This window comes from Anolis carolinensis, chromosome 1, assembly GCF_035594765.1.
Source record: "Anolis carolinensis isolate JA03-04 chromosome 1, rAnoCar3.1.pri, whole genome shotgun sequence".
NCBI lineage: Eukaryota > Metazoa > Chordata > Lepidosauria > Squamata > Dactyloidae > Anolis > Anolis carolinensis.
Genome location: NC_085841.1, coordinates 140018074 through 140032654, shown reverse-complemented (window position 1 = coordinate 140032654; position 14581 = coordinate 140018074). Strand labels below are relative to the sequence as shown.

The 14581-nt window shown below is 41.9% G+C and overlaps 1 pseudogene; it reads right to left on the bottom strand.

Moving 5' to 3' along the window:
- Window positions 1–428: 428 nt before the first annotated feature.
- On the bottom strand, window positions 429–14339 carry LOC100553867 (ankyrin repeat and IBR domain-containing protein 1-like; annotated as a pseudogene).
- Between the last annotated feature and the right edge of the window lie 242 nt (window positions 14340–14581).

The following is a 14581-nucleotide window of genomic DNA, read 5'->3' as shown; positions in this document are numbered from 1 at the left end:
TGTAAGTATTATTATACCAAAGAAAAAAAATGTCTCAAGAACAGAAAGGCATAGAAATATGAGCATATTCAGCGGATATTAATTTGCATTGATTGTCCTGCTGGTCTGTTTGTCTCCACATTAATCTTTGTTTGGAAAATAAATGTGTTTGAATAGAGGTCAGCACTTGTTTGTGCTCTTAGGATTTTGAAGCCAAAGATGGCACAGAAAGCACTTAACCTCAGCTAACAAGCTAGACACTATTTTATTTTATTTTTTCCCCTGTGTAAAAGAACAAGATATTATTGAGTTAGTAAAGGCAGTTGTAAATAACTCAAGGGATTTGTGGAAGAGATAGAATATGAAAATGATATTATTAGTCCATTGTTTTTTGAAGCCACTATGACTACAGGGCACTTGTGAGAGAATACAGAACAGTAATCGTAATTTTAAAATTCTCTCTCAGACTGATCAAGGATTTTATCTACAACAAAGGCCTTAATATAAAACTGTGGATATCATTTATCCATCTACTTGGAAGCCATACTTTCTAAGATCTTTTCTGGAACAGGCTAGAAGAAATCATACTCTGGGCAAAAAATATTGTGGGCTTCACCCTCTTGAATTTTCATATTGAAAAATGCTTCCCAACATGCTCTGCAAAACTCATGTCCACAAGGAATATCTACTGGGTCTTCAAATACAGAAATATTGCACATGCAAATTTTACATAGTTGTCTCAGCATCTGCCGATGAGAGACTAATTCCATCTGGAGAAGTAATAGAAGAGCAAGGAGTTCTTGGTGAAGGAAGTCTGTCCCAAGCATTATATCCACTTGGAAGAGAAGTTGGTATCTGAACCCTTGAACATTGGCAGCAGTTTTCTGGATTACACATCCAAGCATCAAGTAACTTCTCCCTGTCCCAGTCATGTGCTCGAAGCAAAGCTTCTGCAGTAAACAGATGGGCTTGAAGCATATCAGCAGATTCAACAATCAGCATATCTTTGAGCTTTCTTAGGACCTGAAGTTGTAGCCTTCTTATTGCTCTCTTTTGTCTAAAGCAGCATATTCCGCTTCAATGCTTTCAGCTTCGGGAACTCATGAGAGAACACCATCTGGGATTCTAGTGCCAGCTTTTGTGATGCTGTTTCTCTGCACAGTCACGCGGGGTATCTTTATTTTCATTTTCAGCAAACAAGTCTCCACCATGTTTTACTAGAAGCTCTACACAGGTTTTCAGTTCTGAGGCAACCGCATAGTGAAAAGGTGTAAATTTTTTGTTATCATCAGCATCAATAGCTGCTCCTTCATATTCGCCTTGGTTAAGTTTTGCTCCTTTCCATGTCAGTATCATCTATAGGCAATCTGCTCTTCTGAAATAATCTTCGAAAGGCTATGTCAAACGAGGCAGAAGAGCTCCATCAGATATTATATTTTGAGGTCCTATACAAAGCATGTGCATAGATGTTTCATTGTGTATATTTCATTTATTTGGATTTTTGAATTACCATCTCTCACAAAGAGAAAAGTCCTATTATTCTATTAATGCCATGCTTAGCTGCATAAAGTAATGGAGTATTATGCTGGCAAGGCTCTCCATATGAAATGTTAGGATCTAGAGATTCTTTTAGTTGAGGGTTGCTCTCATATATTTGACAGGCTAAATTTTCATCTTTATTTATATGTTCTTTACGGAATTTAGTACAGTAGAGTCTCACTTATCCAACACCCGCTTATCCAACGTTCTGGATTATCCAACAAATTTTTGTAGTCAATATTTTCAATACATCATGATATTTTGGTGCTAAATTCGTAAATACAGTAATTACTACATAGCATTACTGTGTATTGAACTACTTTTTCTGTCAAATTTGTTGTTAAACATGCTGTTTTGGTGCTTAATTTGTAAAATCATAACCTAATTTGATGTGTAATAGGCTTTTCCTTAATCCCTCCTTATTATCCAACATATTCACTTATCCAATGGTCTGCTGGCCTGTTTATGTTGGATAAGTGAGACTCTACTGTAGTTGTATTTCCCATGTTGTCATCAATGAGGTGGGGTCTTCTTCTATTCCCCTTCACTCACTTGATGCAAAGGCCAACAAAATATTTTGTATTAAGGGTCCCTCCTCCCCAGAGCCTGCCTTGGTCCATCCATGAAGTGGCCATTCTGAGGGAAAGCAGCAGTAGCCCCTCCTCATTGGCACGGTTGCCCCTTTTCTCCTGGCAGAGAGAGGGAGACAGGGCTGGGTTTCCCACAGAAGACCCTGGAAGAGGTCCCCTTGTTCTCTTCCAGAGCCCTGCTTTTCCTCCCCGTTCCTCCCCGGTTTCTCCCAGAGAGGCCTGGCTTGGCTCCCATCTCAGCGGACCGCCTCCACAAGAGCCTCCATCACCACGACTACCGCAACATCACATAAATGGCCCGGGCCTCCAACCCATAAGGATTTTATCATAAAGGTAGGCAAACCAGCATTGTATACTATCACATTGTATCTGCTGCTGGTTTGCTTCCCTCTCTCCATGATTCTTCTGTCCCTAGCTATTGACAGGATGTGTGGTAATATGATCATGGAAACTGCAGTTTTACAAGGTCTTTTTATTTCTCTGACAAAGTGCTAGTGCCTCACCAAACTACCAATCTTATGTTTCCATAGCATTGAGTAATGGAAATAAAAGTGTTCCCAAGCTGCATTAAGTATGCATTGTAGATGTGCCCAGAATTATGTAACAAATGTGTTAAGAAATTCTGTTAGTTAATGGCAAAGATGTGTGATGGGGCATCAGCAAGAACATCAGTACTCCCTTGCCATGCACATTCTAGGTGTAACACTAGAAATATAATGCACATAAAGGCCCCAAATGAGAACCACCATCAAATCTTCACATACAAAGCTCTGTCTGTGATTCTCCCTCTGCTCCTACCCAGCCTACTTCTGTCATTGAGAACATCTACCAAGTTACTGATGTAAGACTCCATCCACCTCCCATCTTTACTCCTAATTTACTCCTGAATTCAAAGTTAAAGATGTATCCGCTAAATATTGATAGGACATTTTAATTGTTACCTACCACCATTTTCAGTAAAAGAATAGGCTTCTCAGAACAATTTTCACAGCAGTGCACCTGAGATGTATACTTTTAAAAGTCAATAAAAATTTGAATGTGTGCCCATTTGTGAAGCCCAGAAGGAAAACAAGCCATTTTTAATGGATTTGGACAAATGTATTCAAAGCAAAAAAACAGCTTTTATGTTTTTCTTTTCTTTTCTTTTCCCTCAGCAAATATGAGTAGGTAAAATATGTGCTTATTTTTCAAAGAGGTTTTTTTGTAGGGGTGTGCAATTTGGGTAAACCGCATGCCATTTTTGGTGTCCAGATTTTGGCTGATCCTGATCCGTTTTTTCTGGAGCTGCCTGAATTTGGGAGGGCAAAATGCTGTTTTTTGATCTGGCAGCTAGATCCATTTTTACTCCAGGAAGATCTGGCCCATTGGTGGCAATGGGGAGACTTCTGAGGTTCCCCTTTCTGTCATTTTTAGGGCTATCAACCTCCAGTTTTTCATCAACACTTTGGACTATGCTAAAAAATACTTTCACATCAGGGATTTATTTTGAATTTTTTTGTGAGTCACTGAACCTCATATTGCTACTACTTAGTTTTGTATGGCTTGTATATAAGTTAACTTCTTCTCTAAGTAGACAGCAGGTTTGGGAACAAAATCATGAATTTTGATTTTGCCTGTAAATAAGTTTAAGAGCGTCAACAAAGAGGGGAAAGAGCCAGTGCTGCCTCAAGGGGCCAACTGGCATTTCCCTACAAAGACATTCAAAAAGACAAGAAGCAGTGCCGTGGTGGAGAGAATAGAGAGGTTGGTGTTTCTTTTGTGTTCTACTAAAACAGACTGAGCTGTCACCTTTCACCGCTGTACTCAAGAGAAGGGAATGGTTATAACATTGACCCATGGATAAATTGGCTAAAGTTTTTGGAGTCAATTTTTGATCTAAAATTCTAGACTTATACATGAGAAAATATATTATATTCATTCTCCTTTTAAGTAACTTCCTAAATTCTGTGGTTGGACTCAGTCTCATTTTGATTCCTCTCCCTGTGTTTGTGACTATTTCATGGTAGAAGTTATTGGTCCAGTTCTCTCTCTATTCCTGCGCATAAGCTTCTGTATGGCACAGTTGTTCATTGACATTTTCAGGAAATATCCACACTCTTCTGGGCTATCAGTAGGTATGTTTTCTCATACTAGTCTAGTGGTTGATCTATGCAGAGTTTTAGTCCAAACTTTAAAGTTTCCAGGCCTATTTTGCATGCAGTTTAGTACATGAGACAACACCTGGATTAAAACTTAGAGCAGTTTCAGATCAGAATCCTAGTTGTCACAAATTTTACTTTTGCAAGCTTGAAATGAATGTAGATGTTGCCAATTGAAAAAAAAATCAACTATTTCCAAAGCTAAACATATGCTTGTATAGGACACTAATAAGATTAAATTGATAAGACTTCTCTATTCCTATTGATCAATAGTAGTGAATAATAGTCATTGGTGGAAGTCAATGTTAGAAACCAGTCAACTCTCTTGTTAGGGATTCCTCTTCTTCAGAAGAGGAAGGGGAGAAGGAAAGTGTTCATGAATTTAAGGGTGAGTTGGAATCTGTGGAGGAGATTTTGCAAGTACACACATTTCAGGAAAGGTGAAAGGAAACAGAGCAGAGACGTCATTCAACTAGAATAGCTGCCAGAAATGCAGCTGAGTAATTAGAACTGCCCTAGTGTCAGGCTCACTTCAAAGGACCAGTCTGAACGCAGATCAAAGATAGCTGCTCTCAAATCCAATCTTTATTGAAGAATACATGACTTTGGAAAAGTCGAGAATGACCTAATGTTTACATACACTCAATTTTATCACTTCTGATGCAACGTAATACCACACGTAAATATCATCATCAAACCCCACCCTCTGGATCACATTACTACCATTCCCACACACTACAACAATTATAATTGTTTATACTTTCAACCCTGAGTTCCCAGGCTCATTTTATCTTCTCCCGCCAGGTGCAGGGTTATTTATGTTATGAAGCCAGATTCAGGGCTTGGAAATTCAGCCCTGGGATTTGGCTCCATGACATGGCGCCCTCGTTTTCTTCGTCCTCCTCTTCGGTTCTTCTTTCATCATAGTCCTGAAACAAATCAAACAACAACTCTATGTGTCCATTTTGTCCAAAGTCCCCATATACTTTTTCAGTAAGCTGCGATGGAATACTGGGTGTATTTTCCCTAAACTTTTTGGCAATGCCAACTGAAAAGTTACTTCATTGATAACACCCTGTATTCTGAATGGTCCAATATATTTGGGGCCCAATTTTCTCGAAGGTAGCCCCAATTTGATGTTTTGGGTACTTAACCACACTAGATCTCCTTTATCCAATTTATCGCCTTCCACCCTCTTTCTGTCTGCGAACGCTTTATACTTTTTGTGTGCTTCCTTTAAGGATGCAGTCACTTGACTCCAGCATTCTAGCATTTGTGTTTTCCATTTCCCTGCCTCTGTTTCCTCATTCTCTGTCCATCTTGGTAACTGGGGCAAAGGCTGTATTTCATACCCGTAAACCACTTCAAAGGGGGTTTTATTTGTTGCTGAATGTATAGTCGAATTAAAAGCTAGTTCGGCAAAAGCCAACCACCTAGACCAGTCATTTTGTCTCATGTTAGAGTACATTCGAAGGAACTGCCCAAGTGTCTGCTGAGTACGTTCTACTGCCCCGTTTGTCATGGGGTGAAAAGCAGAACTTAGACTCCTTTCTGCTCCTAGCATTTCCAAGAATTTTTCCCAAAATTTTGCTGTGAATTGTACTCCTCTGTCACTGACCACTCTACTGGGACATCCATGCAGTTTGTAAATATGGTTTATGTACAATTCAGCCAGTTTCTCGGCCGATGGTAGTTTCGTCAGTGCTATAAAGTGGGCCTGTTTAGAAAACAGGTCTAATACTGTCCAAATATAACGATGTCCTTTGCTAACCGGCAGTTCCCCCACAAAGTCCATAGCTACACATTCCCAAGGCCTGGTAGGTTCCGCTACTGTTTGTAATAATCCCATAGGCTTCCCTCCTCTCGATTTATTTCTGGCACAATCATCACATTGAACAACATGATTCTTTATGTCCTTCCTCATTCCTGGCCACCAACAATGTTTTGCTATTGCCTTTGTTGTTTTTGTAATTCCTGTATGACCAGCGCTCTGGTTATTGTGAAAACGATGCAAAATCTTAATCCTTAATATTGCTGGGATATACAGTTTCTTGTTTACAAACCAAAATCCCCCCTTCTGCTCCCCCTTTTCTGCGTTGGATGCGATCCACTGATCTCCTTCATAAGACTGTTTCAGTTCGTTTCCCCAATTATCTTCCCCGTCGAGTTCAACCATAGCCGTGTTCTCCTTTTGGGTTTGCGCTCTTGTCCTGACAGCTAAGCCCCATTGTTTATCAGAGAATATTGTCCCCTCTTTTGCTGTGGTTATGCCTTCGTGTTGAGGCATGCGTGAAAGAGCATCTGCCAAGACATTCTGCTTCCCTTGAAAAAACTTTAATTGGAAATCGAACCTGCTGAAGTATTGCGCCCATCTAATTTGTTTGGGGGACAATTTTCGAGGAGACTTTAAATACTGGAGGTTCTTATGGTCAGACCAAATTTCAAATGGGATTCCGCTTCCTTCGAGGAAGTGTCGCCAGCATTCTAAGGCTTTTAATATGGCTAATGCCTCTTTTTCCCATATTGGCCAACATTTTTCAGTTTCGCTGAACTTCCGGGACAAATATCCACAGGGTTTTAAGTTCCCATTTTGATCTTTTTGCAATAGTACTGCCCCGTACGCACAGTCTGAGGCATCGCAATGGATTATGAAAGGGCTCCTGATATCGGGGTGTTTTAGGATGGGTCCTTCTGTGAAGCGTTCTTTTAGGGTTTCAAATGCCTTTTGGCATTCTGGCGTCCAACTCAGTTTGGCGCCAGGAGCCTTTACTTTTGCTGTCTCCCCCTTCCCTTTTGTTTTTAAAAGTTCAGTAAGGGGTGCGGTTATTTGCGCGAAGCCTTTTATGAATGATCTATAAAAATTTGCAAACCCCAGAAATGATTGCAATTGCCTCCTTGTTTGAGGCACTCCCCATTCTTTTACATCTGATACTTTAGCTGGATCCATAGCTAACCCTTCTGGAGATATCCGATACCCCAGAAAGTCAATTTGAGTTTTATTAAATTCACATTTGGACAGTTTTGCGTACAGCTTTGCTTCTCTTAGTCTTTGCAAAACTTCCCGGACCAATTTCACGTGCTTTTCCTTATCTTCACTCACGATCAAGATATCATCAAGGAATATGAATACCCCTCTGTACAACAAGGGGTGTAATATTTCATTTATAAGCTGCATAAAGCAACCGCCTCCGTTTTTTAGTCCGAAAGGCAAAATTTTATATTCAAAATGGCCGAATGCGCAGGAAAATGCAGTTTTCCAAGTATCCTCCGGTTTGATTCTTAATTTATGATATGCTTCAATTAAATCCAGTTTAGTAAATATGCTCCCTTTCTTCAATACAGTAATTAAATCCTTTACTAAGGGCATAGGGTATTTATTGTCCTTAGTAATTGCATTTAAATTTCGATAATCAATGCACAATCTTAGGGAGTTGTCTTTCTTTCTCCTAAATAACACTGGGGCCCCGAGAGGAGAATTGGATGGTTTAATGAAGCCTCGCGCCAGGTTTTTATCAATATATTTCCTCAATTCCTCCTTCTCCTGCACAGACATGGGATATACTTTTGGTTTTGGTAAGTTTGCTCCTGGGGTTATTTCAATTTCTACTTCTATATTCCTTTTGGGAGGTAATTTACTTGCCTCTTTCTGATTGAAAACATCCACAAAGTCTCTGTATTCAGGTGGCAATAGCTGTGGGTCTATTTCACCTGATTCATCTCCCTCGTCTTCCTCTTCTGCAATTTTGCTTATCTCCCATTGCGTCTGCTGTTCTTTAAATGCTAGGCTCTTTCCTCTCCAATCTACGTCAGGATTTGCCTGTTCGAGCCATGGTATCCCTAATATTACGTGGTATGTGGCAATAGGGGCTATCACAAAGGATATTCTTCCTTCCCATTTGCCTATTTTACATGGGACCTCCCGTATTTCCTTTGTAGATACTTCCCCAGCAGCAACTGATCCATCTAGCTGCGAAAATGCAATTGGGGAGTCAAGCACCATCTGCTGGCATTTCAGCGCTCCTGCTAGTTCCGGAGTTATAATGTTCCTAGAACAACCACAATCCACAAATGCCTTGCAGGTGGCCCGATTCTCTAGCCCCGAGATGCAGATTGGCACTACTATCATGCGTTTGTCCCGACTCACCAATTTTTCCGGAGATTCTGGGGCTTGCACCTCCTCCTCCGCACGCCTCCCGGTTGCTGGCTTGGGTTTTGAGGGTTTTGGCGGCTCCCCCTTCCGTGCCCAACATTCTGCTGCTCGATGACCCGTCTTCCCACACACAAAGCATCCCGGTTTAGGTTTGTTGTCGTCTCCTCTGGAGGGAATCCCCGGCCTCCCTCCGGACCTTTCCTGCTTCCTCGTTTCTCCTCGGCCTCTCGCCACCGGTCTTTGCTGGCCACCGCTGCCTCTGAAGCGCTTCACTTGGGCCAGGGTGGACTCAACGCGCCCCGCTAGTTGAATCCATCCCTGGAGCGTTTCGGGGTCATCTCTGTGTGCTGCCCAGCTGAAAACCTCGGGGCGTAGTCCCTCTTTAAATATTTCCACTTTGGTCACTTCAGACCACTCTGGTACCCTTTCCGCGAGGTGGAGGAATTCCTCTGCGTACTCGGGCACCGTTTTGTCCCTCTGCTTTATTCCTTTAAGCTGGTCTCGAGCCCTCAATTGCTCTAGCCGGTCTCTGAACCGGTTTTCCAGTGCGGCGAGGAAGCGGGGCACTGACCTCAGGCATGGGTCGCGTCTGGCATGTAGTTGCACATACCAGCTTGCAGCTCCTCTCTTTAGTGTGTTGCCGATGGCTCGAACCCTGCTTGCTTCGGAGGGGAATGTGTGTGCATTGTCTTCCATGTATCCTCGGATGCTAATTAGAAAAAAGTTCAATTCAGCTGATTCCCCTCCGTATTCTAGTTTGAGATCTTCCCTCCTTGGCATCCATTCTGCGGCCCGTTGATGCTGTCTGGGAGGCATGGGGAAGGGTTGCATCGGGTTACCTTGGACGGCCCCTCTGAACACGCCGCGCCCCACTCCGGTGGTCATTCCGCGCGGCTCCCGAAATTCTGCCGCCGCTGTCGACCCTTCCACCCATCCGCATACGGGCCTCGCTGTAGCCCCCGCATCTCGTCTTCCCTCGTCGTACAGCACATTCTCCTCCTCTTCCTGGATCTCCTGCTCCTCTCCGCCTTCGTCTGCTAATCCACTGGACCCGATCCCTGGCCCCAGTGGTCTTTCCACCCCGACGCCCATCCGGGGGGTTGGGAGCTCTGTTGGAGATGGCGGCCTCAGAGTTCCCAGAGCTCGTTGGCGCTCCACTTCGCGTGCCATTCTGTCTCGGAACTCCAGCTCCCGCCAATATTCCTCATCTCCCTCGCCCCTCGCCGCCACGGGACTCTGCGTTGATGCTCGCTGGCCTCTCTGGCTCCAATCTCCTTCTTTACTTGGCTCTCTCTCGGCGCCATATCGGATGGGCTCCTTTTGGAGATTCTCTTCCAATAGTGGCACCAACCTCCCCACGGTTTCCGACAGCCTGGATAAGTTTGTTTCCAGGATGGATAACCACAGGGCCACGGTCTCCGGCATGCTTCCTCCAGATCCCCAACTGGTTTCTGCAGCCGCAGAGACGCCTCTTCCTCCCCTGGGAATCCTCTGGGTCACGCCGTCCGGCCTGGGGTACCCCGTAGAGGAAGCTATGGCTTGCAGCGTCTCTTCTCCCAACGGCCGGGCCCCTTGCAGAGGCCTCCCAGCTCCATTTGGGCTTTGATCTCCTTCTCCACTCATTATCACTTCACTGCGAATTCCGCAGGAGGGTGAGAACGGGGATTCTCGACTTAATTGTCAGGCTCACTTCAAAGGACCAGTCTGAACGCAGATCAAAGATAGCTGCTCTCAAATCCAATCTTTATTGAAGAATACATGACTTTGGAAAAGTCGAGAATGACCTAATGTTTACATACACTCAATTTTATCACTTCTGATGCAACGTAATACCACACGTAAATATCATCATCAAACCCCACCCTCTGGATCACATTACTACCATTCCCACACACTACAACAATTATAATTGTTTATACTTTCAACCCTGAGTTCCCAGGCTCATTTTATCTTCTCCCGCCAGGTGCAGGGTTATTTATGTTATGAAGCCAGATTCAGGGCTTGGAAATTCAGCCCTGGGATTTGGCTCCATGACACCCTAGCAGCTGTGAGGGGACTCAGGGCTATAAAGCAGAATCAGATGCAGCCAGCTCTTGCTGGTAACAAACTGACTCTTCGCTCCCCTTGTGCCTGCTTCAAGTCTGCATCTGGGAAACTGCTCCTAAGTATTTATTGCTGTTTCTTTGTTTGAAGTAAGACTGCTATTTGATTTGGGAATTTAACAGAGATTAAGAACTGTGTTTACCCTAAGACTTCCTTGCTTCCTTTTGCATTATTCCACTGAGTGTGCTGTACTTTAGGTTTTGCTGAAGTAAAGTTTTCATTTACTTACCACAGTGTTTTAAAGCTGTTCTTGAAAGACAAAACAGGACATCTGTAGATGTTGTCAAACTGCACAGTCCTCAGCATTCCTTACCATTGACCTTGCTGGCAAGGGCAAATGGGATTTGTAGCCTAGGTATGCATGATTTAGAAGTTGTTCAATAAGAGAAACCATTTCCTAAGATATTAGACATTTCCTGTATTCATGTTTTAGAAAATGCTGAGAATCAGAACACTAATCATGATTAACACTGCCTAATAATCTGTAATCAGAACACATCATCTATGCTTCATAGATATAGAATTTTAAATGGAAATGAGCTAAATTCTTCAATCGAGAGAGTGACGTTATCAAATCTGACAGCTAAAGTTCCATCCAAATTGTGACTGGCAAATGAACACAACAATATGTTAATATAGTTTGTATGAGCAATACACAATATAATGCAAACAGCAAGATTGCCTATATTGGAGGTAATCATATCTGATTATGAGACTTGCTGACAGGTGCTCAGCTTCAAAGCAAATCTTGTCTCTTCCATCATTTCTTCACAAATCATTGCAAGGAAATACAATCTACAAAAATGCATAATAGGACATTAGAAGGACTACATTGTGTGTATGTATAAGTATGTGTGTGTTTAATTACCAGTGTATATGTGTGTGTGTGTCCAAGCTGCCTATCAATTTCTAATGGCACTATGGAATTTCATGCAATTCTCTTTGGCAAGGAGTACTCAGAGATGGTCTGTCATTATTTGCTTCTGAATGTAGACTACAATACTTGGCATTCATTGATGGTCTCCCACCAAATATTAACCAGATTGGACATTGCTAATACATAGATAGTGCTAGAGTGTGGTATACCAGACAAGAGAGGCATTAAAATAGGTTAGCTGGCATCTTGTTAGACAGTTGGGATGTCATAAGCCAGAATTATTATCTCATAACTGCTTTGTATAGTAATAGTCCTGTATCCGTAGGGGATTGTAACGGGACTGATTTCAGGCAGGTGGATCTGTATTTTGATACTTCACCTCTGCCTCTATGATAAACATATATATACATGCGTGCGAGGCGGTGAGGGAGGCTGATGAGGGGAGAGTGCAGACACCTCACAGACTCAGTGACTTGCAGATTACACCTGAAACACGCTATCTCTGCCTCTGTGTCAACTTTCTTTATATGTGTTTGTTACAGGGATCAATTATAAATGTCCGTGTATGTATGTCTCTTTAATGTGTAACCCAAACCTGGAGTTAATGTGTAGCTTTCAACTTCACCTCACAGTTCACATTAATATAATCTTCAGCCGACTTCCCGCTATATAACTTCAGTCCTGTAACTTGACAAGAGACTTTAGTATATAAGTTGAAACAAAGAAATGTCTATTTATGAATTCTTCTGCACATAAAGCGTATTTGTTACAAAGTACTTTACTTCAGTTCCACTTGGATATTATTGCATTGTTTTTCACTCCTTTGAATACATAGAACTGTTATTATATAACTTCCAAAACAGTTTAACTTATTTCAACTCTATTAGGCAACTTTCTTCTCTTTCAAAAGTATATTTCTCCTCAGCCTTCTGGCTGGATAGCTTATAACTTTTAGTCACTCTCTTCTGTCAATAGTTTGACTGAAAACCTAGTCCCAAAGGACTCTCTGTCTCGCAGTTTCACCTAACTGTGAACTTAGACTCAAAATAGTCTTTTCATTACTATAGTATAACACTGGAAGCTACAAACTTAAATGAAGGTCCTCTTCCCTCTAGCTCCTGGCTAGAGACTGAATAATTTTTAAAATGTTCCCTCTTTTTCTCTCAGTTAGTTCCACCCACTTTCTTACTAGCCACTCTAAAATTGATACATTTCTACTGCAAAGGCTATGTAACCATGGTGACGCATCAATCAATCAGATGTAACCAGCTCCTGCCTGCCTTTGCCATCATATCAACATTAATAAACTCAGACAAAAATCCCCATTATAATTAGCCCGGGCTGTGGCGCAAGCTGGTGAGCAGCCAGCTGCAGCCAGCTGAGACCAGACACTCTGATCAAGTGGTCATGAGTTCAAGGCCAGCTCGGAGCCTGCGTTTGTCTTCTGTCTTTGTTCTATGTCAAGGCATTGAATGTTTGTCTTATATGTGTAATGTGATCCGCCCTGAGTCCCCTTCGGGGTGAAAAGGGCAGAATATAAATACTGTAAATAAATAAATAAATATTCTCAACTTTGCCTTTCCTCGGAAGAGGTTCCAGCTTCCAGCTCCTTGCCTTGTCTCCTGAATCCGTGCCGAGTTCCCAGTTGCAGGCGAGCCGCGTAGAGCCACGACTCCTGAGTAGACCTTGCCTTTTTACTGCGACTTCCTTGTTCCTGAATCGAGTTTGACTCTGCTTTGTTTACCTTGCTTCCTTGACTTTGCTACGGGACTTTTCAAGTGGATTTGCAGTGCTTTGTTTCTGCTATTGATTCATGGACAAACTTTGATTTCTTAAAGGAAGCTATTGAGCTTTACTTGTGGATTACAAATTGGACATTGATAAACTCTTTCTGAATTGCAATAGACTATATATTATGGACTATTTCTTATTCTGACTTTCCACCTTAAATGTATATATATATACTCTGCTTCAATAAACAGTTTGTGTGTTATATTGGCTCCTGCCTGGTTTTTGGGTGCTCACGCTGTCTTGGGGTGCAACACTGGCATTCTATCAATGAGTTATGATACCATAATTTCATTTATGACATCATAGGACTTTGTCACATGGAGCCATTATTCCAAGGCAGTTGTGTGATCACCAATACAAGATACATATCTGTATGAGCACCTTCGTTATCACACCTGCCTTCATCCGTACAATTGCACTGATTTGCTGATTCACTGTCCTAAAATCATACATCCACCTATTGTATACAATCATGCAATAGAATGTTGCCCCATATATACAATGGCAAAATCAAGATTTGCTTTTGGGAATTTTGAGATAATATTTTCAAATCATGGATGGTGAATCAGTGGGTGCAGAATCACTGGATCCAGAAGGTTAACTATATATGGACACAGATTGTAAGGATGAGAGATCTATTTCCACCAGTACTTTAAGCAGGTCTCTGCTTAAAGGAAACAAGTAAGTAAACAAATAAATTGGATATGGCACAGATGAGCTCACTAACTTGCCTTTGAAAGTGATACAATTATTTTTAAAAGTCACTAAAGCTGGGTGGTGTGATCAAAATAAATGAAGGACATCCAATAGATATATCTGAACCATAACTGATATTCACATGAAATGAGAACAAGTCATAAACCTCCCTCTTATTGAAGGTGCTAAAGCTGATGCCAGTAGACAAGGCAGAATAATCCCAGTGGGCAACCTTGATAACATTCCATGTCAGGGTTGGTATGGCAATTTACTGTAATTCCAAATTGCAGGTGGAAGCATATGCACTCACAGGTGTCAGAAAGACATGTAAGACCCATTTCCTACATGCTCACACTGGCACAACACAGCTAGGAAACAACAAGCTAGAGTTGAGAGATTGCCAAGTTACAGAGGAGAAAATGCATTTGCTTACATGCAATCACTGAATGAGCAAATACGTCATTCACAAAGTTCATCGTTAAGCAGATCAAAGCAACTGTGTCATAGACAGAACGCCACCAAATAGAGTACAACACAGTTTATTAAAGTTACAGAACTGAGAAATGCCCGTAGGAAGCAAAGGACTAGGCAAACACTTGTCTTCAGTGTGAAAGTAACAGAAACAGCTCCGTTTGAATTAAAACGGTTCAAAAGGATAAACCGGATTAAACAGGAGTTTAATCCGGATTAAAGCAAAAGTGCTTACTTCAGCCTGACA